Source organism: Triturus cristatus, chromosome 8 (genome assembly GCF_964204655.1).
Source record: "Triturus cristatus chromosome 8, aTriCri1.1, whole genome shotgun sequence".
NCBI classification, from domain to species: domain Eukaryota; kingdom Metazoa; phylum Chordata; class Amphibia; order Caudata; family Salamandridae; genus Triturus; species Triturus cristatus.
The window spans coordinates 386491611-386514453 of NC_140591.1; the positions used below are offsets into that span (position 1 = coordinate 386491611).

Below are 22843 nucleotides of genomic sequence, written 5' to 3' on the forward strand. Positions count from 1 at the left end.
AGGGGCTGGAATGGGAGTGCTATGCAAAGTTAGCCATGCCCGTGGGATGCTTAGCCAGATCTTAACCTCCAGAAGAGAGTTTCCCATTTTGGATTTTGCCAAACAATGCTTTCTGGGACAGGAATATGCCATACTTTGGAGGAACTCGCATACATCTGGGTGGCACCATGTACCCCATTGGTCAGGGGTGCCCCCTGCTTGTCACCCAAGAACACTGGAAAAATATGAGAGAACTGCCTGGCAACTCAGATCCATGCCTTCAAACTAAAAGAAGGAGGACTGCCCTGCTGGACCCTTGGACTGCACACAAACGTAGTGCACCTGCTGCACACTTTGGTTTTCAGCCCAAAAAGGACTTTGCCTTGCTCTGAAAGTTGAAGGAGTGGACTTCCTGAAAGCAATAGGTTAAAAGAGCTCCACCTGTATCATTTACACCAAGAAGAACCCAACTGGACAGCAATCAATGGACTTTTAAGGGTTTGGCCAGGAGCACTGAGGGTCTGGTAGTCCCAACTTCCCAAGGAGCAACTCAGAGATTCTGAAACCTTGGATTGGTGTTGTTGACCACCAAAGACCCAAAAGAAATGTTTGGATAAGGACTGCCCTGATGGACCCTTGGACTGCACAAGAGAGGCCTGCACTCATCAGGACTGCACCTGCTGCACTCACAAGACTTTACAACAAAAGGACTTTGCCTGTCTTAAAGGATAAGGAGAGGACTTGCTGATCAGCAACAGGCAAAAAAGTGCTAGAACAGCAACCTGCAAGATCAACGAGTAGAGAGTTGCTGTGGTAGGTTATAGTTTGCACAAATCTAAAGTATCTCCAAAGTATTCCCAAAATTATATATGGTGCTCCAGAGGGAAAGTAGTGGCCAACACTCTAACCTTAGATGAGGAAAAGCCCCAACTCAAATAAATTAATGTTACCCCAGAGCAACTCAATGTCCAAAATAAAAGTCTATGAGTACAGAAACGTGTCTTTGTTCTTCGCATTTAATGTTCTTTTCTTCTTTACAATGCATCAGATGTCCTTCATACATCCAGTAATCTCTTTATTGATTCCAATAACAGAAGTAGCCAACACGTGTTTCGTCATTAGGTGAGTCAACCTTTGACTTCATCAGGGCTGCAAGAAATAAATGAACGCAATAAGTGGTAATCCTAATCAAACGCTCAACCCCAAGATAACCTGGTGCTCATTCATCAGTTATTCGTGAGAAGAATGACCACAATTCCATATCAAGGTAATCACAACTGAGGTCTCCAATGAGTTAGTAAAAGTAGTAGGTGTGCAAGGACTCTAAAATTTATATAAATTCAGACTAAACCAATAAACTGGTCTACAAACATGTATATAAATTTAGACCAATATAATAGACTGTTTGACAATGTGAAGGTAGTCAATCCTTTGTTCTTATCGCGACCAAAATATAATGCACCCGTAAGGTGGGCAAAAACTAACAGCTTAAAAAGGTGGGTACGGTCAGCTTCATGCATCATCTTTGTGCTACCTTATATCCCATCACAATATCGCAGTATTTGGATGTCATCATACAAGTTCACCTGAAAACAAATGGCTGGATCTTAAGTAAGATCGTAGAGAAAGATCTAATATAAAAGAAATTATATAGAATTCAGTACCACAAACTCACTCTAAACATGTCTAAGTGCCCAGTTTGCACATATTACAGAAGCCTTTATTTGGGTGGTTTCTCTTTCAGTGGCATTCACCTACGATACTAAAAACCTTTGCACACATGGGTTACTGTAATTTCAATAAAGTAAATCACCCGTAGTTTAGATGTTAGAACATATCGGCTCACTTGGCTACAAAATACAGAAAACCCACTATTTACACTGTGAGCACAAATTGGATATTCACTTACTATGGGACACTAGGGATGTCCCTTTTTACGTTGGTTCATTTTCACAAACTCAAATTTTGAATGTGACTATTCAAAGATGGCCGCTGAGTTGATTCAGCCATATAGAACAGGAGTTCACGGATGCGGTTTTGATCGCTGTCGATTAAGCAGCGTATGGATAAGAAAAAATAGGAAATTCTTTTTACATTAGGTTAAGAATCATATATAATTATTTAATATAGAGCTAAGATGTATGAACCGCTAGTTACAAGTACATGAAGTTGGGATGTAGTTCCCTTTACTTCTGTATCTTACACTATTGTCTGTCAGTGGCAAACGTGGATTTTACAGGGTATTTAAACCCAGCAAAATATGGTGCGGATTCAACACGCTGACATACACGCAACGTTGGAGTTCCCCCTTTTTGGAAACGAGTGGGTTAGACAGGTAAAGACTTTTTATATTACGACTTATTTTATACTTCCCGCTTTTGATATGAGGAGCAGTATGGGTTTATGAGATCAGGACTCAGTATGGTAACCATTTGGAATCCGGATAGAAATATCTATTAATTGTTGGGCTTAGCGTGACTTTAAGGTCCGATATTATTGGCAAGAAGGAATTGAAGTATAAACCACAGCATGGTGCAGTTTGTATGAAAAGTTAGCTTTGGCTCTAGTCATGTATAGCCAGGGTTTGATAACCGATTCCTAATTTACATCGGTTTATGTTACAGATGTTTTACTTGGCAAAATAGAACAGAACTGAACACGGGAGAGTTGGATAACATCTTGCTTTAATACCGGTGAGATCCTTCTGTAGTATGTGCATACTGGGCACTATGCACATACTACAGAAAGATCTTATGTATGTTTGTTTAGAGTGCATTTGTGGTACTGAAATCTATATCATTTCTTTTAGATTAGATTCATGGAGATACATGAGCCATGGTCTTTCTCTACGATATTACTTTAGATCCAGCCATTTGTTTTCAGGTGAGCTTGTATGATGACATCCAAACATGGCGATATGTTTATGGGATATAAGGTAGATATAAGGTAGTACAAAGATGATGCATGAAGCTGACATGCCCACCTTTTTGAGTTGCTAATTTTTGCCCATCTTACCGATGCATATAATTTTGGTCGCAATAAGAACAAAGGATTGACCACCTTTGCATTATCAACCAGTCCATTATAGCGGTCAAAATTTATATACATGTTTGTAGAACAGTTTATTGATTTTGTCAGAATGTATAGAAATCTTAGAGTCCTTGCACGCCTACTACTTTTACTAACTCGTTGGAGACCTCAGTTGGGATTACCTTGATATGGAATCGTGGTCGTTCTTCTCACAAATAACTGATGAATGAGCACGGGTTATCTTGGGGTTACTTTGATTAGGATTACCACTTTTGGCGTTCATTTATTTCTTGTAGCCCTGAGGAAGTCAAAAGTTGACACATCTACTGACGAAACACATGTTGGATACCAATGTTATTTTAATCAATAATGGGATTACTGGATGTATGAAGGACACCTGATGCATTGTGAAGAAGAAAAGAAAGTTAAAAATACGAAAGAGCAAAGACACTTTTCTGTAACATGGACTGTTATTTTGGACATTGAGTTGCTGGGGGGCAACATTAATTCAAGATCAACAACGAGGACAACTCCAGCTGACAAGCTTCACCTAGATTTTACTTGGATTGATCAGGTGCATTGTGAGAGTTGAAGTCTCAGACCCTAAGAGGCAAAGCATAGCTTCTGAATAACCCTGGGCCGGTAGGCAAAAACTATGCCTCTGTGGCAGAGCGGAGTTAGCCGCTCCCTACCCCCTGCCAAAGTCCTTTAAAAATGATTTCAAAAGGCACTTACCTGTTGTTTGCCACCTCCCCTGCCTTCACGCTCCCCGTCCTGCTCCTCGCGTCTTCAATAATAGAAAAAAACTACGTTGTACGTCTGACGCGCATGCGCACGCGCATCAGACGAACAACGTAGTTTTTTTCTATTATTGAAGACGCGAGGAGCAGGACGGGGAGCGCGAAGTCAGGGGAGGTGGCAAACAACAGGTCAGTACCTTTTTAAATCATTTTGAAAGTACTTTGGGAGGTGGGAGGGGGCGTAGCGTATTTCCACTGAATTTGTTTTTAACTGCGTGGAAATACGCGAAGAGGCACTACGCCTGCTACACCCACCCTTACTTCTGAACCCAAGTTAAGCCTGCCTCCTTATAGCCATCGACCAAGGGTTGATCAAGGGAATAATTTATTGAGAACTTGACTGGGCCGTATATTGTGATTGTGGCCTTATTACTAGTGGTAGGTACATACTTACCCCTACTAATACACCACATTCCAACAGTAGCCCTTTACACATGTCCCGGGCCTGTCATTGCAGCTTGTCGGTGTAGTTTTAGAGTGCCATTTCGACTTGCCAAGATCAGCCTCTTGCTAGGACCAACCCCCCCTTTTTAAAACATATGTCACCCCTAGGGAAGATCCTACACAGCCCAGAGGGCATGGTGCAGTGTATTTAAAATGTTGGACATATATTTTTAAGTTTTGCATGTTCTGGTAGTAAAAACTCCTATATCTGTTTTTCACTACTGTGGGCTACTATATTACATTTAATAAGTGCTAATTTTCAAATGGGAAGAGCTCGAAAAGTCAAGTTTGGTGTCTAAAGAATTGTAATTAAAAGCCCTCTTTAATGGTAAAATTGGATTTTAAGTTACAATTCTGATAAAGACACTTTATGAAAGTTGGCATTTTTTATCCTAACCATGTTGTTCCTGCAGCCTGTCACTGGGTTATGTTAGGTTATGTTATGTTATGACAATTTATTAAGCGCACTACTACCCGAAGGTGTCTAGGCGCTCACGGTCTCCATAACTATGTAAAAGAGCTAATTACTAAAAAGCCATGTTTTAAGCGATTTCCTGAACACTAACAAGGAGGAGGACTCCCTAAGGGAGTGTGGAAGAGCATTCCACTCCTTGATAGTGTTGTAGCTGAAAATCCTCCCCCCCCCCCAGCTAATTCTTTTAATTCTGGGGGTGAACATCAGGAAGGCATTTGCTGAGCGAAGTGCTCTATTAGGAGAGTACCACTGAAACAGATCCATCAAAAATCGTGGTCCTTCTCCATGCAGGGCTTTAAAGGCCGAGCAAAGTGCTTTGAATTTGATCCTCTGGCCAACTGGAAGCCAGTGCAGTTCCCGAATGCCTGCCCTAATAGACTGAAATTTAGGGATATTAAGAACCAGCCTGGCCGCAGTGTTCTGTACTGCCTGCAGCCTTCTAAGCAAGTTGGATTGCATATTAATGTGTAATCCATTACAATAATCCAATTTAGACAACACCAGGGACGTCATCACAATTTTTCTAGTGTTAATCGGAATAAAAGGCAGAATTTTCCGAACCATTTTCATAGTAAGGAATGCGGACGAAACCACCTTTGAAACCTGAGACATCATATTCAGTTTATCATCAACGATGATCCCTAAGTTCTTAGCCTTGGCCACCGGTATGGGAGTTATGCCCAAAATATGTGGCCACCAGCCTGGTGACCACTGAGGGGAAAGATTCCCAAAAAGCACCACCTCAGTTTTGCCTGAGTTCAGCTTGAGGCAGTGCCTACCCATCCAGTCATTTAATGAGACCATGCAGTCATGGAGTTTAGTGGAATAGTTAATGTCTTTATCCACTGCTGAGATGACCAACTCGGTATCGTCGGCGTAAGAGGTTGGACATAAGTTGAAACTTCTAATCAAAGAGGCTAGCTCAGAGACATAAATATTAAAAAGGGGTCACATGACTTGGTGTAGCTAGCAGGTGGTCTTAGTTTATTGCTTTCAGAGAGGGAGAAAAAGGGAAGCTTGGTGTTGGCAAGATGGGCCACTCTGGGTTAATAAAAGGGAGAAGCTGTCACCTACCACACATCCACATCACTAAGGATCTGCCTGAGAACTTGCACAAACGGGTTTGACAGTAGTCTTTTGTGACTCCAGACAATATGGTCCCTGATCAGGGAGGCAGGAAATTCCAAGCAGCTCTGGGTAGTGGAACACTCTGGAAGCTTCTCCTGCTTCAAAGTAGGCACAAGGTATAAATATTGGTTCTCAGTCCCCAACTCCTCCGTACATATCTGGATCTGTGGAAGACTCAGAAGATGGACTGCTGTGATGCTCTGCAAGAAGGATCGCCACTTTGCTGCCCTGCTGCACTCCTACCTGAGTGAGAAGGACTGGACCTCCATCTTACCAGAGGACCACCAGAGTGACTCCAAGGGCTTGTAGTCTGGCCTTCCTACCAGAGCCTCAGGGACAGAAGGCTCCTACCACTTTGAACCCAGCACCTGGACTCTGTCAGCTGTGAGTCCTACCCTCCCATGTGATGCCACCCCAGTTCCAGACCTTTAAGAGAAGTCCTGAAAGTGTCTGCCAGCCAAACTGTGGTCCCACCAGAACCTATGCATAGGTGCCACTGTGCATCACCTCTCCAAACTCTGCTTTGGAGCCGCTGCACAATGCTTCACCTCTCCAAACTCTGCATCGGGACATCTGCATGAAATGTCTCCAGTGCAGGCCTTTGCATTGCTGCCCACAGCCTGCCAAAAACTGCTGCTGTGTGAAACATCCTCCACGCAGGCCTTTGCATTGCAAGCCCCTTGAAGATATCCTCGATGAAGACATAGGACTCCGGATTGCAAGCCTTGCCACTTCTTCGGGACCTGCCAGTGCATGACGCATCTCAACGCGGCATTCATTGGCGGCATCCTCAATGGCACAGGACATCACATGACAGTTTCGTAGCGCCTAGGAATTGCCAGTTCAAGACGCATCCGTGACACAGGACTCTGTAACGCCTTGCAACCAGGATTTAAGGTACTCTTGTTCAGCGGGCCTAACAGGATCTCTTTAGCAAGCCTGCGCTCCATTGTGGACAGCCTGAACTTGCGACTTTGCCCCAGTCTGGCGCGACCAGATAACCACTGTTGCCGCTTTGTGCTAATTTGACTTAAATCTTTGAAATTGCATATCTTTGTTTTTTCTCATTAGATATTAATAATTTTGGTCTTAAACTAATTGTTATATTTTACTCTATTTTTCTAAATTGGTGTCAGATTTTTTCTTGTGTTGTGTTTCCCTTTATTAGTGTTTGAAGTGCTGCATACAAGCTTTACAGATTGCTTCTAAGTTAAGCCTGACTTCTTTTGTGCCCAGCTACCAGAGAGTTAGGCATAGCTTAATTTGGAGTTTACTTGTGACTTCACCATGAGAAGGATTAAAGTTTCCCCTTGAGTAGATGTTTCACCCTCCTCAACAAACAACCCAATTTCTTACAGGGGGCAATTGCCGATTTACAGCAGCCAAGCTTGGAGAGAAAGTGAAAAATATTAAATGCTTCTTTAAAAGTGTTTGCGGCATCAGATATAAAGGCAGCAAAGAAAAAAGTGCAAGCTTGGTTGATTGGTGTTATGTAGCGATGGAGATGAGTTAAGTAGAGCTTGTGCTCGGCCAGTGAATAGTTGGCCTGCCAGGTCCTCATGGCTTGCTTACAAAAGAGTTTTACAGTGTGAGATTATTGCTATATTAAGGGGGGTGTGGGGTTGAGGAAATAGGGTCTTTAGTGGGTCCTGAAGATCAAATGAAGATGCAATTGAGACATAAACTAAGTAAGTGCAGTAGACATGCCAGTATAGGAGCTGGTACGGGTAGAAGAGAGATCAGGGACCAAATCAGCCAGGGAACTTTTTGATACAGCCTTTTGGGAGCATATGGATGAGAGCTATTCTTAGGATGAGCGTGCATAGGAACGTTTATACAAAAAAGATGATGGTGTGGTCCTTCTAGGAAAGTTGTAGGGCTCAGAGGAAAGTGGCAGCATAGGGAAAGGGAGAACAGTAAGTTGACGGTGTGACCACCACTTTGGGTGTGGCCATATACAAGTTGGGTGATGTTGGAAAGTGGATTATTAGTAGGGGCAACTGTAAATCTACCACTGGCAATAAAGCCACTAACACAATAATGGTCTCAGAACAGGCTTAGAAAATTATTCCCATACTCAACCCTGGGTTGCTTGGCTGCAGCAGGCAGGCTTAACTTCAAAGACAGGTATGTAAAGCATTTAAAAACACCAATTCAGTAAAAAATTAAGACACAATGCACAATAAAAATCCAGCACTCATTTATAAACATAGGAAATATTTTTATCTTCAAAATGACACCAAAACAACAAAAATCCAATGTAGGGAACCAGAGATATGAATTTTGAAAGATTTAGCCTTTAATAGAGCCTTATTGGGACATCTGGTCGCAATAGACCGGGTCAAAGTCAAAGTTTCAGTCCGACTGCGATGGAGCCCTGCGCGGCTACCCCCCGCAGTAGGCCTCAGTCAAAGTTTTTACCTTGTGACTTAGAAACTTTTCTGAAGCTTTTCTTCCCTTGGTCTCTCGAAGCTCTCAGCCAGTCCGGACTCGGTGAGGGTTTGCCGGATTACCTTGCGACGAGCTCCCGTTCCAACTCATGGAAGTCCGACCTCCTTAGCATTCCAGCAGGAGAAACCAAGGATCCAGGCTGACTCACGGTTGAAAGTAGGCGGCATGGCTTTCGCAGTTGCTCCCGGTCACCTTTTCTTCGTTTGGACCTAGAAACTTTTACAGAGCTTTTTCTTGCGGGGTCCCTTGTTGCTCTTCACCAGGCCAGATTCAGTGAGGGTTCGCCGGCCTCGTATTTCGCCTACTCCCGCTCAAACTCTAGAAGTCGGACCTACGGAGCTTTTCAGCGGGGTGACCCTGGATGGTTGAAGGCAGGCGGCTTGGCTGGCCGCTTGGCTGGCCAGGTTGAGTCGGTCTACTTATGGAGCTTTTTTTCAAAGTTGCTCCAAAGTTCTCCAAACTTCTAGAACTTCTTCTTGAAGTTCCCCAAAGGATCCCAAAGTGTCTGAAACTCACTCCAAGGGTCTGGAAGCTCCAAGATGATCCTTGAAAGTTGAGGATGTCAGTTCCCACAATCCACTTGGACAAAACCCTTACAAATCAACTAGTAGTGCTCCAGGTTAAGGAGTCTTGGTGGTGATGTTCAAGTGAGCTCTGTTAACCTGTAGCTTGCAGGGAGTCCACTCTTTAGTCCTTTTACAGCAAGGTAGTCCACAGGGCTGTAGTTCCAGATGTTTCAGAAGACGCAATCTTTAGAGTCCAGGCCTTAGTTACTGCACATCAATCTTCTCAGCATGGCCCTGCTGGCCATCTTAGGTTTCAAGCAGCATATCTGAGAGTCTCTTCCCCTCTCAGATACGCATTCCAAGTTTTCTGGGCCAAGCAGGAGGTCACTTCTGTCCAATAGGGTGCAGGGTACCACCTAAAGGTATGACCACATCCTGCAAAGTGTGGCACTATTTTGTCCCAGAGAGCACCAATTCTTCCAAATTCATCTTGGCTGATTTTCCAGCAGGGAGAGAAGAGCTGGCTAAACACACCACTAAGATGGCTGATCTCTATAGTGTCTCCCCCATGCATCTGCTCATTCCTTCCTTAAGCCTAGCATCTGGCTGGGTTCAAACGAGTAGAGTTTAAATGACACTGGTGTCTTCCCCTTCCCTTGAAGTCCATTGTTTATGACTCCTCCCCCTGCTCTGGCATGCCTGTGTAACAGAACACTGCCCTCCCAGCAGAGCTAGTTAACCCCAGGGGCTTTTTATCACCTCTTCAAAGGAGCCTAGCTAATCCACTTAACTCTGACCAATCAGGACAGACCACTGGAAGGCTGAATCTGGGCTTACAGACAAGAAAGTCTTATAACTTCTTGTCTGTACATTTTAGGAGAAATTAAACAACATAATATTGCTGGATTTATTAATACCATTCTGGGAAGTCTTTGAATGCTATTTATATCACTCTCCTATCAGTATTTATTAGTTGATAACTTCTTGCCATGTTAACCTATTTGGCAGGGGATTTGCAATGGGAAAATGACTTGGGCCCTTTTTTCAGCACCAGGGCTTATGAAAGCATATTTTATAAGTACTCTGCCTATATCTACAGGACCCCCACTCGTGGAACACCTAGGGGAGACTCTAGGGGTTTTGAATATATCAAGATATTGCAGATCCTCCCTCCACGATTTTGGGCTGCACTTTATAACAATGTGGGGAGTTAAATGTGCAATTTCACTTAACCCAGAGCATATAAAACTCATTTGATAAGGGTCCTCCTTATATATACTTCACCTCCCTCCCACCCCTGGGACACCTAAGGCAGACCCTGGAGGTACCTAATATGCCCTAACATTGAAGGTTATCCATTTTTAAGTGCCCCAAACACCAAGTCGAGTTTGGGCACAATTTACTTTTTAAAAGCAGTCCTGCAACCAGAGCTACTTTTAAACTTACCTCAGGCTTCAGCAGTGCACACATGCAAGAGCTACTGGCCTCTAAACTGCCATGCCCTACTATATACTATACTATATACTAGGGACTGAGCGGTAGTCTCAATCCCCCTGCCCTATGATGTACTTGGGCACTATAGGATAGGTCATGCCAAACACAGATGTACCCCAACCCACAGTGTACCCTAGTGTATGGAGGTGTTTTCACTGCATTGTAAGTTTCTCTTTCAGAATAGCACTGGCCCTGGTCCTGGTTAAGCAGAGTCCAGGGTCAGTCAGGTACCATCAGTACCAGTCAGTAATAAGTTGGGGGGTGCCCAGGGCACAGGATGACTTTGCAACAGGTGAAGACAATAGAAGCGCTAGAGTCCCGAAGGTTTGATTTGTGTCACTTACGGCACTCTGCCAAAATGTTAAAATCACTGAGTATGAAGCGCTGAGAAGCGCTAGGTAGGAGTGACCTAAAACAGTCAGCAAGATGGTTGCTGAAGGTAGAGGTGGGACTGGGAGGACCGTATACCAATACGGCTATAAGAGAGCAATTAAGGAAGGTGGAGGCTTTCATTCTGAGAACATTAGAGAAAGAGGGTAGAGACAAAGTGATTGCATCAAGGCAGCCGTTGAAAAAGGCAAGAAGGCATCAACTGCACCTATTAGTGCTTGTGACATGGAAGCAAAGGGAGTCTGCCAGGGTGATGTGTGGAGTCGAACAAACAAACACAAAAAAGATGATCGAAGGAATGCTTGCAAATAGTCTAAACCACTGGCAATCGCTCTGCTACTTTCTAACCCATCATTTTTCACCCATTGTGCCACTCTAGACAAAGGTTTCTCTAATGAAAATCAGAACTGACCCTGATGCTCATGGGGACAGTCCATCCTAAACTGCCAGACGTAGCTCCCAAAAGAACGGAGCATAAGCAACTCCTCACAGGTTTCGACGCCGCTAGAGAAGTATAGCTTGAATCCTGTGGTACAGCAAGCAAAGGACCCATCCATGCATGGAAATATACTTGCCCATTTGATGCATTGCTACATACAAAATGGGATTGATGGAATGTTTGTAAATAGTCTAAACCACGTCATTCCCTCTGGGCAGCATTCTAGCCGATCGGTTTTCAACCGCAGCCGGACTGTGAACCAAACCCATCCCTGCAAAAATGTTCAAACCAACTTTGCTCCCTTCCTCCTCGATCTCCCATTTCTTTCTCCCTCACTCCTGTAGAACGCCTCCCCGTACCTGCAGCAGCCCCGCTGCCTAAAACAAAAGGCCAACAAAGGCTCCAGTCATGGGGAAGAAATAGGTTTTGGACCGTGCCTACTGATGCTGGGAAATGACTGCAGATGCCTGACGCATGCTTGCTGAGCGAGCGAGTGCTTTTAAACGCCAGGAACATAAGTGGCAGCCTGAGCGGAGGTGCGGCGGGAAGTGCAGGTAAAAAAAACTGAAAATTGTGACGAATGGAAAACCAGCAGGAGCTCAACGGTTCCCTATATATATTAAGAGCATTTTCACACTTACTGAGAACGAAATAAAAACTAAATGAAAGGGGAGAAAAGCAAACAAGTGAAACAAAAGCAAATAAATCACTCACCACCGCAAGTTGTTTAATTAAAAAAATAAATTGAAATAACAAATTGTACCTAGAGGTTTGCTCGCCTAACAATACCACATGGTGTAAAATATCAGTAAAAAGAACGAGGGGCGGTTTGAGCAATTTTCCAAACAAAAAGACTGACAGGGAGATGCTTGCGGTGTCACTGAATGGAAGATATCTATATTCCATTATTTCTGGAACATCTTTACAGAGAAGGCGCGCGCCTGCAGAAAGCAAGGTCTGACTGTTATTTTTTACCGAATTACAAACGACTACAGTAAGTTGGTCTTCGTGACAATGAAACTGTCTTTGGATCAGAGAGTTTGATCAGAAAATAATGGGTCGCATTCACGAAGCAGGGCTGACAAAAGTCAGAAACCCAGTCCTGTTAGGTATACTGCTATATCTGAATTTGAGTTTTAGGCGATTTGTAAAGGAATCGAAGGTGTACTTCTTCTCTGAAAGTATACTTGTGTAGATTCCCCATTATGTGGAAAATATGCATGAGTCAATGAGGGAAGCATCAGCATTTACACTTGTAGCTATTTTTTGCTCAACAGATATTTTTTGTATGCTTTGGAAAACGTCTTTCCTGACATCCCTAAGAAATATAAGTATGTTCCTATTGATTTCTTACCTTGTATACACACTACATGCCTTTAACTAGCATTGGCAAAGCTAATCCAAGCCTGCTATTTTTTGTTACATTTATATTTCGATTGTAAACACATGCGCTGGGCATACCCCGCACAATTAGGGCGGCAAATGCAAAAACAATAAGGTGATGGATGGATGGAATGGATAAATTAATCTCAGTCACTGGCAACCGCTCGGGGCCACATCCCAATACATCCCTTTTTTGCCCAATATGACACCCCAGTTTTGACCGAGCCATATGCAAATCAGTTTTGACCCTGCTCCCCATGGGAAGAGTTCGGCCCAAACTGCCAAGTCAGGTCCTCCCTGGACCAGGAGCAAACATCCTGGGAACTGTTTCGGGGTATCACCCCTCATCAGCCAGTCTAGCTTGAATCCAGTAGCACAGTGAGCCCTGGGCCCATGTCTGGGTATACCCGGCGCACTTAGGGTGGCAAATGAAAAAAAACAACAATGTGATGGATGGAATGCTTGAATTAATCTCAGCCATGTGTCAATCGCTCGGGCCGCATCCCAAGCCATTATTTATTTTTACCCACCATGCCATCCCAGTTTGGACCCAGTCATATTTAAATCAGTCTTGACCCCACTCCCTTATGGGTCACATGCTCGCTATTCCACCAGGTTCAAGCTATCCTGGATGATGAAGGGTGATACCCCGGAACCAGTCCCAGTATGCTTGCTTCTGGTCCAGGGCGGACCTCGTCTGGTAGCTCGGGCTGGACTGTTCCCATGAGGAGAATGGTCAAGACTAATTTGAAAATGGCTGTGTCCAAACTGGAATGGCAGGGCAAGCATAGAAATGATGGATTTACCCCAGATCTATGACTAGGGGTGAGTGTTTGATTTGTTCAGCATTCCGTGCATCATCAGGTTCTTATTGCATTTGTCACCCTAAGAGGGAAGGGTATGCCCAGAGGTGGTTCCCGTGCTTACTATGCCCCTGGATTCAAGCTAGTCTGGTTGATGAGGGGTGATACCCCGAAACCCGTCCCAGGATGCTTGTTTTTGGTCCAGGGAGGACTTTGTCTGGCAGTTTGAGCTGAACTGTTCGCATGAGGAGTGGGCTCAAGAGTGATTTGCATATGGCTGGGTCCAAACTGGAATGGCATGGTGAGCAAAAAACCAATGGATTTATCCCAGATCTATGACAGGGGTGAATGTTTGATTTGTTTGGCATTTCGTCCATCATCTGTTCTTTTTGCAACTTTCTAAAAGTGGCATTTTAAGAATAGTGACTTAAAATCCGAGTTTACTGTTAAAGAGTGATTTAAATTACAGTTCCTCTGACACAAAGCATGATATTACTACGTGTTCCCAAACAAAAGTTAGCACTTAATAAATGTAATAAGTTGACCCAATGTTATCAAATGGTAGAGGTAGGCCTCACATTAGTGAAAAACGAATTTAGGAGTTTTTCACTACCAGTACACGTAAAACTTAAAAGTACACTCCAACTTTTCAAATACAATGCATCTTGCCCCTTGAGCCGTTTAGGGCCTACCCTTCAGGGTAACATATATATTAAATAGGGAGGTTTAGGCCTGTCAAAAGGTTTATTTTGCAAGGTCGAAATGTCAGTTTCAAACTGCACACACAGGCTGCAATGGCAGGCTTGGGACGGGTTTAAAAAGGCTACTTAAGTGGGTGATTTAATAAATGCTGCAGGCCCACAAGTAGCATTACATTTACAAGCCCTAGTTATACATAGTAACACTTTGCAAGGGACTTAAAAGTAAATTAAATATGTAAATTGCATGTAAGCACACCACTTTTTCAATGTTTAACGTGAGAGCACAAGCACTTTAGCACTGGTTAGCAGTGGTAAAGTGCACAGGGTCATAAAGGCCAACAAAAACAGGCTCAGAAAACAGGAGGGTGAAGGCAGAATAGTTTGGGCATAATCCTGCAGGGATGGCCAAGATCAAACCCTGCTGCTAAAATTGTGCCTAGTGTTCCCACCATGGTAAATCAAGATGCAGCAGCACTGGAATTCTTGTAACGGGGCAGACCAGGCAGACCAGTATAACAGTCAGGGATATTGCTCTGCCCGATTCATATTCAGGCCTTCAGTTCTCTCGCCTTTTCTCTGCTCAAAGGAAATTGCATATAATTATAGTTTGGAACATTATTTGCGCATGATACTGCTTTAAATGAGAATTCATTGAGTATATTCTTGTTCATTGTCAAGGAATTTAGTGTACATACTTAGCTGTACGGATAGCAATATAGGGATTATGCTTTATGTACATTTTTCATCCAAGAATTTTGAAAAAATGTCGAATGATATGTAATTTTAATGTTTGATCAATGAATTTAAAGCAAATCAGTTTCAATGGATTTTTTACACATCGTTTTATAATTCAAATGTCGGTATCCATAATGTTAGTTTCTAAAGCGGATGTTCGAATGTAAATGTAGATCTTTTATTGAATGTTTTGTGGCAAACTCTTTTGAATAATATGGACTTCAGTGTGCTCAAATTACAGAGTGATTAATAATCAACGAAGGTTTTTGTCACTCCTCCCCCTTTCCTCTTGGATATTTACTTCATTTTGATTATTTTCGCAATCCCCTGCTGTTACTTTTTGGAAACACCTTTTTATTTTATAAAATAAATAATTAAAACCTTATGCTACAACCTGAGATTCAGAGGATTTTTCAATACATTATTATGTTACATCAGCACATGAGAACTAAGATGGGTAAAACAAATTCTAATCCAGCGATTTTCTGAAATAAAATGAAAGCAGAATTTGTAACTGCAGTAAGACTGAGACTAAAATGCAAAAAAACACTTTTGTATTAGGATTTCTCTGCGCCGTACCAAGTCATATTTTTCTTTGGCAGTGTGCCTTCCTGGGAAACTGAACCTCGTTAGCAGTTAGTGTAGTTGTGACGAGTGTGATGTGAATGCTGACAGGTTTAATTGCAAGAGTAGGTACTGGGTTTGTGAAGAGCAAGGTATATGATATGAATCAATTCAAAATGTGTCATGTACCTGTGATGACAACGTCATTGCCCCTTTACTGTAGATACTGTCCAACACAAATCACAGATATATAGCTGCAAATACACAATATAAAATAAAATAATAATGTCAGCGCAACTATGCACTATCTAATAAGAGTCTAGAAGATTTTTCCAACATAGCAACGCAAACATAAACTATACCCTATTGGTAGTCTGTTGATACATAACAAATAAACTGTGGTACCTAAACAAATTAGGATAGTTTTTATGTAGTGATGAAGTCAGATATATTTTCTGACCTTTTTATGTGATGGGAACATACGAAAGAATCAGAAACGCACTATGTCAGCATTGTCTAGAGATTTGATAAACTCAGCCACGTTATTTGTCTTAATTTCCTATTTTGCCATCTACCCATTGTTAGACCCGACAGGCTTAGTGTGGTCTTCCCTCCAACATTTTGCCTACCTCCTTCACTTTTCTGAAATTGTTTTTGCTGGCGTTAGGATTCTGTCCACTTTACAACTGCTAACTAGTGCAAAAGTGCATGTGCTCTCTCCCCTAAAAACGGTAGTATTGGCTCATCCCCTGTTGGCATACTTAATTTACGTATACATCCCTAGTAAAGAGCACTATATGCACACCAGACCAGTAAGTTAACTGATACTAGTGGGCCTGCAGCACTAATTATGCCACTCACTTAAGTAGCCCTCTAACCATGTGTGAGGCCTGCAATTGCAGAGCCTGTGAGTGTAGTTTTAAACTGCCATGTCGACCTGGCAAGATAAACCTTATGACAGATGCATATCTACCCTTTTTATACATATAGGTCACCCCTAAGGTGGGCCCCGAACACCCAAGAGGACACGGTGAAGTGTATTTAAAAAGAAGGGCATGTACTTCTAAATTTTACATGCCCTGCTAGGGAAAAACTCTGAAAGTCGTTTTTCACTACTGCAAGGCCTATCTCTTCCATAGGAAAATATTGGGATTACATGATTCCATTTTATAAGTGTAATTCACAATCTGCAAGAGATATATTTTTCAAGTTTGATGTCTCTGGAATCACAATTTAAAATCACAGCTTATGGTGAAGTTGGGTTTTAAATTGCAATTCTGAAAATGCCACTTTTAGGAAGTAGGTATTTTCTCACTTTTGTCATTTGGTGCCTGCTGTCTTTCTCTGATCCCATGTCTGGAGTGGGTGACAGTTGGGCTCTGTGCATTGCCCCTTGACATCCACACACAATGGGAGCTTAAGTGTGCCTTGAGGGGTCATCCTGGCAGGATGGGAGGGAGGGGCTAAACCCAGTCTCACTTACACCTAGAGAGGCTGTGTGCTGTCCTACAAACCCCCATTTAGTGAGTCTGGAGCCAGGGCAGAAAGGGATAACCTCTGTGCACTACAAAGGCATTCCTTTGAAGTCTCACAGCTGGGAATAAGTACTGAACCTCAGACAACACCACTTCAGTACACTTTTGTACCTTTGCTGAAAGGACTGTCACTCTGCTGGACTGCTGTTTTGTTGGACTACTGCTTTGCTGATCTGCTGCCCTCCTGCCTGGGTGAGAAGGACTGCACCTGCATCACTTGAAGACAGAGCGACTCCAAGGGCTAGCTGGCTGGCCTCCAGATCTGAAGTCTTAGTGGCATAAAAGACTTCCAACCACGCTGCCTCTGCACCTTGACTCTGACATCTGTAGGTCTGCCCTACCAAGAGGTCCCACCCCAAGCGACCAACAACCCAATTTCTGACAACCATCATACACAGTATCATTGTACAAAGTCCAGTGCTTAATTTGAGCCGGTAGTTTCCAGAGTTTGGCACTTGCACTTAATTGTCAACACCAACACTTATGACAACTGTCACATGGGGGCTCTGTTTGTGTAATTTAGAGAGGAGCAGAACAAGAGTTGTTTATTAATTCAATGTACTTTAAAACTAAGTAACGCCTGCGGCCCAAGCCATTCTTATTGCTTTGGGGGCTTCAAATAGTCTGACTTCTCACACTTGTAGCAGTGTGATGGTTAGAAGTTGTGCAGGTAATTTCATTTGCAGTGCTGGCACGGGCAATGTGTAGTGCAAGCTGCAGTGGCCTCCTTATGAGGGCCCTGGGACTTACTTTTTTTTTTTTTTTTACAGATTAAGCACTACAATGCCTCAATCACAGACCACGGTTTAGTTTATCCATACTTCCTGCCTCTCAAGCATTTTAATGCTTTTATATTTCGTGATCAAAATATATTAGAGAAGTCAAAAATTAACAAGTATGTTCCATAATAAGAAATACGCCCGATGTGTGAAATCAGGTGTTTAAGATTTGGAATGTGTTTTTTTTGTTTTTAATTCACATCTCACCTTACTTTGCATCTAGCTCATTCCCAGGCCCCTGGCAGTATTTATATTAATTACTGCTAACATGCTTTGCATGGAACATGAAAGTACTCTTCATTAAGCATTCCCTTAGTGTCGGCTAAGACATTAATTGACCTGGGAATTCTGCTAGGTGGGCAGGACAGAAGGCAAAAACAAACATTTCTATCATAGAAGTGATTAAGATCTCTGCGAATTAGGATTAAATGAAAGGGCTGCATTACTGCAGCTGATACGTCCTTCCGCTCCGACAATTTGCATTCCACTACCTACCATATAAAAAATAAACTGAGTAGTAAACAAATTATGGAACGGATCTGGCGCTGTTTCAAAGCCTAAAGTCAAATTGCTTTTTTAGTCTTATTTAATTATGAATTGGCTTGATGCCAGGTTCCCAGTAACTGTGTCATTTTATTTCATGAACTACAAATGCTAATGAATTCCCAAAGGCTAACTGTTATGAAGAGACTCCAGTTTTAATGAATATATTTTTTATTGTAGTAAGAGCTACTATCCTTTCTACTATGAAGGCCAAATGAAAAGTACCTCTTTCACATTTTGCTCCATGCCTAACATCTGTATTGAGATATATATATATAATTTATATATAAATTACAATTCATCTGGTAGCAGGCACAATTTCATTTACTGCTTTCAGATCACTTGGAATGAATATATCTCTTTACAACGCATGCTTTAGATTGCATGCCATTACAATGCGGTCGTTACAACGATCGCGTTGTTACAACGCAAACCATTACATCGCAAGACATTACAATGACTTGCTGTAGGGGGCGCGCTGGACTTAGGAATAGTATAATTTACTATTCCTACTCAAATCAAATCAAATCCGCTTTATTCGATTTTTGATACAATAAAAATCACAAAAGCACAATAGTAAAACAAGAACTTTTCACATTGTGTTACACAGAACAGGATCATAAAACACAATCCATATATATTCACTGAACAGAAAATGACATTGGTATAAAAAGCTTTACATTGTGTTCCTATATCTAATAACAGCCCTTAAAAAAGAAGAAATGGCCATAATAGTTTGTTCATTTTCCAAGAGTTGTAGCCTTAGAAAAGCTATTCTACATTGTCTTAGGCCCCAACTTCTTAGAATAGGAATTTAAAACTTTTTCCTCGGTAAAACATAATATGTACAAAACAGTATACAGTGCAAAGTTGATTGTGTTGAAATATCATCACACGGACATAAGGGCAGATTTCTCGACCAGTCGTTGGTTTCTGGGAAGGTAGTCATTCTAAAAAAAGACCCACAGCGAAAACGAGTTAAAAGCATACGACAAAAACTACCCTAAACCTGTACCAAATAAGGTTGTATGCCTAAGCATATTGTCATCAGATAGTTCTCCATGACTGTTTTTTTCTCTCTCTCTGTGAGCCATTGCTTATTCTCTAAATGGTTCAGGCAGTATGTTTTTAACATTTTTCTAGATATCGTTTCCATACTGTTTGGAGAGTCAAAATATTCTGGGTGTCCAATATCGTGTGACATTCTTTTTATGTAACTAATCCATGGTATATTAGCCACCCTGTCCAGTTTGAGACAATCCAGAATTACATCTCTATTAAAGCCTGTCTCCAAGGATACCCATGCCTTATGCCACAGTAAGAGGGGATTAATTCTAATGATGTCAGAAATATATGGAAGGCCAAGTTCCCTATGACAGCTAAAAGTAGCAGTGGAACTGGGGACCATCAGCAGATAACGAATAAAAGCACTTTCACAACGTTGAATTTGTTGTACATCTGCAATGCCCCAGATACCTGCCCCATATGTCGCTGTTGAGATGTATTTAGATTTATAGATATCAAATAAATCTGGCACAGGTCTGCAACCTAATTTCTTTGAGAAATTCATGACTGCTCCTATTGCTCTTGAAAAAGTTAATTTCCTTGCGTTTATAGCCGCTTTCCAAGAACCATTCCTATCAAATATATGTCCCAAATAGGAAAATCTATCCCTCCTTTCGATGTTTTTGTTATCAATAAAAATGTCAAAACAAAACAAAACAAAAGAGGGTATGTAGTTCCTTATAATAGTCTAAAGCAGAGAGGGAGCCAGGAAAACTATTACTATGGACGTCGTCCACTGGTGTTACAGGGGGATAGGGAAATTCCCTTATTTGGAACTAGGGCCCTCACACACCCAGCCAGCTAGGTGTCATGCTTCATCATTGGGCCTGCTCCTCGTCGGGTCGGCGCTGCAATACCCGACGGGCACCCAATATGGGGCTCTTTGGCGGAGATCTTTTGTTCCACGCCGTATGGTGTAGTGGGGTTGAGGGGCCCAGTGTGAGTAAATGTGGTGAATAAGTGTGTGCAGAGATTAAAACAGGTAAGGGAATCCAATAAGAGACCTTTATTCAAAAAGGTTCCCTGCCTGATTAAAATGAAGGTCGAGTGGCGTATGTGTGACTGTGATAGAGAGGGATATATACGCTCTACTCGTAGCTATGTAGGTCAACATGTTTCTTGCCTTGCTCGTCAGGAGGATCGACTGGCAATTCTTCAGGACCAAGTAACATACATCTGCACATCGTGGCGAGGTGGGTACACCTACCTCATACGGCGTGGAACAAAAGATCTCCGCCAAAGAGCCCCATATTGGGTGCCCGTCGGGTATTGCAGCGCCGACCCGACGAGGAGCAGGCCCAATGATGAAGCATGACACCTAGCTGGCTGGGTGTGTGAGGGCCCTAGTTCCAAATAAGGGAATTTCCCTATCCCCCTGTAACACCAGTGGACCATAGTAATAGTTTTCCTGGCTCCCTCTCTGCTTTAGACTCTTATAAGGAACTACATACCCTCTTTTGTTTTGATTATTATGGGCATGTATGTAGGACCTTTAATAGCCCACTTGTCCCCCTTTTTGTTTAAGTAATCAATAAAAATGTCACATATTTTACTCCTTTTTGTTCCACAACACATTGAATAGGTCTTTCTAATATTTACATTTAAGCACCTGTCTCTCATGTAAGTAACAAAATAAGTAACAGTTCTTTGTCGACCTAACTGCGTCCGCGCCATGATAACTGCATCTTCCGCATACAATAAAATAGGGACAGGAATATTCTTAATAATTGGGTAGTCTTGACGATGTTCAATCAAATATTGTCCTAAACTATTGATATATAATGAAAAGAGGAAAGGGGTAAGTATGCACCCTTGTCTCACCCATTTTTTTTATACAGAACTTGGTAGAACACTCCCCCTGCCTCACATATCGAACCCTCGCCTCTGCCCCCCTGTACAATTCCTTGATAAACAATAGCAGAGGTGAGTCAACATTCATGTCTTTAAGGATGCTCCACAGTTTTTCATGTTTAACACAATCGAATGTTGAACTTAAACCAACAAATGGAGAAAAAAAGTTTACCCTCCTTTGCTAGTATATATTTACCTGTGATTAATGATAAATTGAGTCCCTGCTCGGTTGTACCGAGACCTGAGCGAAATCCATATTGGTAATTTGATAACACGTCTGTTTCTTCGGCCCATGTCTGTAATTTATTTAAAATAACCCTCCCTGCAACTTTCGTAAAAGCGTCCAATAACGAAATTGGGCGGTAGCAGCTCGGTTAATTTCTATCCCCGTTTTTAGGTCTCGCCTACTCAGCGCGCATGCGTTGCATAGGAAAAAGACCTTTAGCAAATGCTTCGCTTTTTATCCTAAAAACGTGCACACATTCCATATCCTTCAAAGGCAACGCGTGCACGTTTGGCGATTCCCTTGCGGGAGCGAGCTTTTACACCATATGTTAGTAATTAACTTGCGAACACATGGCGCCAATGGCTCTCTCCCGCAAGGGAAATGCTTTGTGTGCTCTTGGCCGCACTCCCCTCAACCCTCCCACTTTTAGCGCGAGGCACGCGCGCCTGTTAAATATCCTACCACGTTAGGTTACATTCGGTTTCTCTTCTGCTTCATTGTAAAAGATGTTAACATATTAGCCACGAGATGGCACTCAGTGAACAGAAAATCCTGTTGCAGACGTTTAACAATGTTATGTAAAGTTGGCTGTGTCATTGTTTTTCAAACAAATAGGCATCCCTGTTTGCATATTTTGGCACAGTTGGCTAAGGACACATACCGCCTGCCTTGAGAGTTAACGCCGGAAACGGAAAGTTTCTAATGGGGTCCTTCTAATCCTTTTTTATGTGAATGAAGTGATGGCTTAGTTTTAGTGATTCTCCGTCGCATGCCCTAGACCTACTTTTTTGCAACTCTCTTCTCAACGTCTTTTACTTGTTCTGCTAATGGGGCAGGCTGCGGGGGTGAATATGCTACAGAATGTGAGTATGTGACTGTTATTAGATGAGAAAGCTCTGAGCATGTCTGAATTGTTGAGGATGTCATTCAGAGTGGGAGGGCATTGACCTGCTTTTTGGGGGCTGTTGAGTGCTGGTTTCTAAATCTTGTTTTTCAATGACCGTTATTAGTTTTTCACAATACAACCATGCCTGTTCGTAAACCTGATATTTGTTTTCTGTGCAGGTTTTCTGAGCAACACAACTTCTCCAAGCCCAATGATGCACGGGCCCTGCACTTGATGAACCGTTGTGCACAGAATGTAATGCAGAAGCTGGAGCACATTTTGCTTGCGTATGACCAGAGTGACGAATATAGCTCCGTCTTCCAGAAGAAATCAAATTGGTTCAAGAGGCGGGCCAGGTGAGTAAGGTGGAACTACAGCAAGAAGGAAGAAAACTGATGTGGTGCCAATTTTCCATAGCTTTTGAAAAACATTGTCCTTCCTTTATGAGCGTGCGTGCCCAGTGACCTAGAAGTGCCCGCACCCTCTTCCCCCTAGCATGCAGTAACTCAAGATGGAATAGTAAATTATGCGTGCAAGTAGGTGTGGTTTTCTCACCTGTTACAGAAAAAAGTGACATGAAACCTGCAGTAAATAAGCCGGATGGTAGACTCGCGAGCTCTAATTTCGAGTCAAAAG

The 22843-nt window shown here is 42.5% G+C and overlaps 1 protein-coding gene and 1 pseudogene across 2 annotated transcripts in view; one reads left to right on the forward strand and one right to left on the reverse strand.

Moving 5' to 3' along the window:
• Positions 1–22843, reverse strand: part of TRPC4 (transient receptor potential cation channel subfamily C member 4) — a 1369656-nt gene that overhangs the window by 368992 nt on the left and 977821 nt on the right. The gene's annotated exons all lie outside the window — the stretch shown is intronic.
• The window catches only part of LOC146802167 (putative tRNA(His) guanylyltransferase), a 30519-nt pseudogene that overhangs the window by 5478 nt on the left and 2198 nt on the right, over positions 1–22843 (forward strand).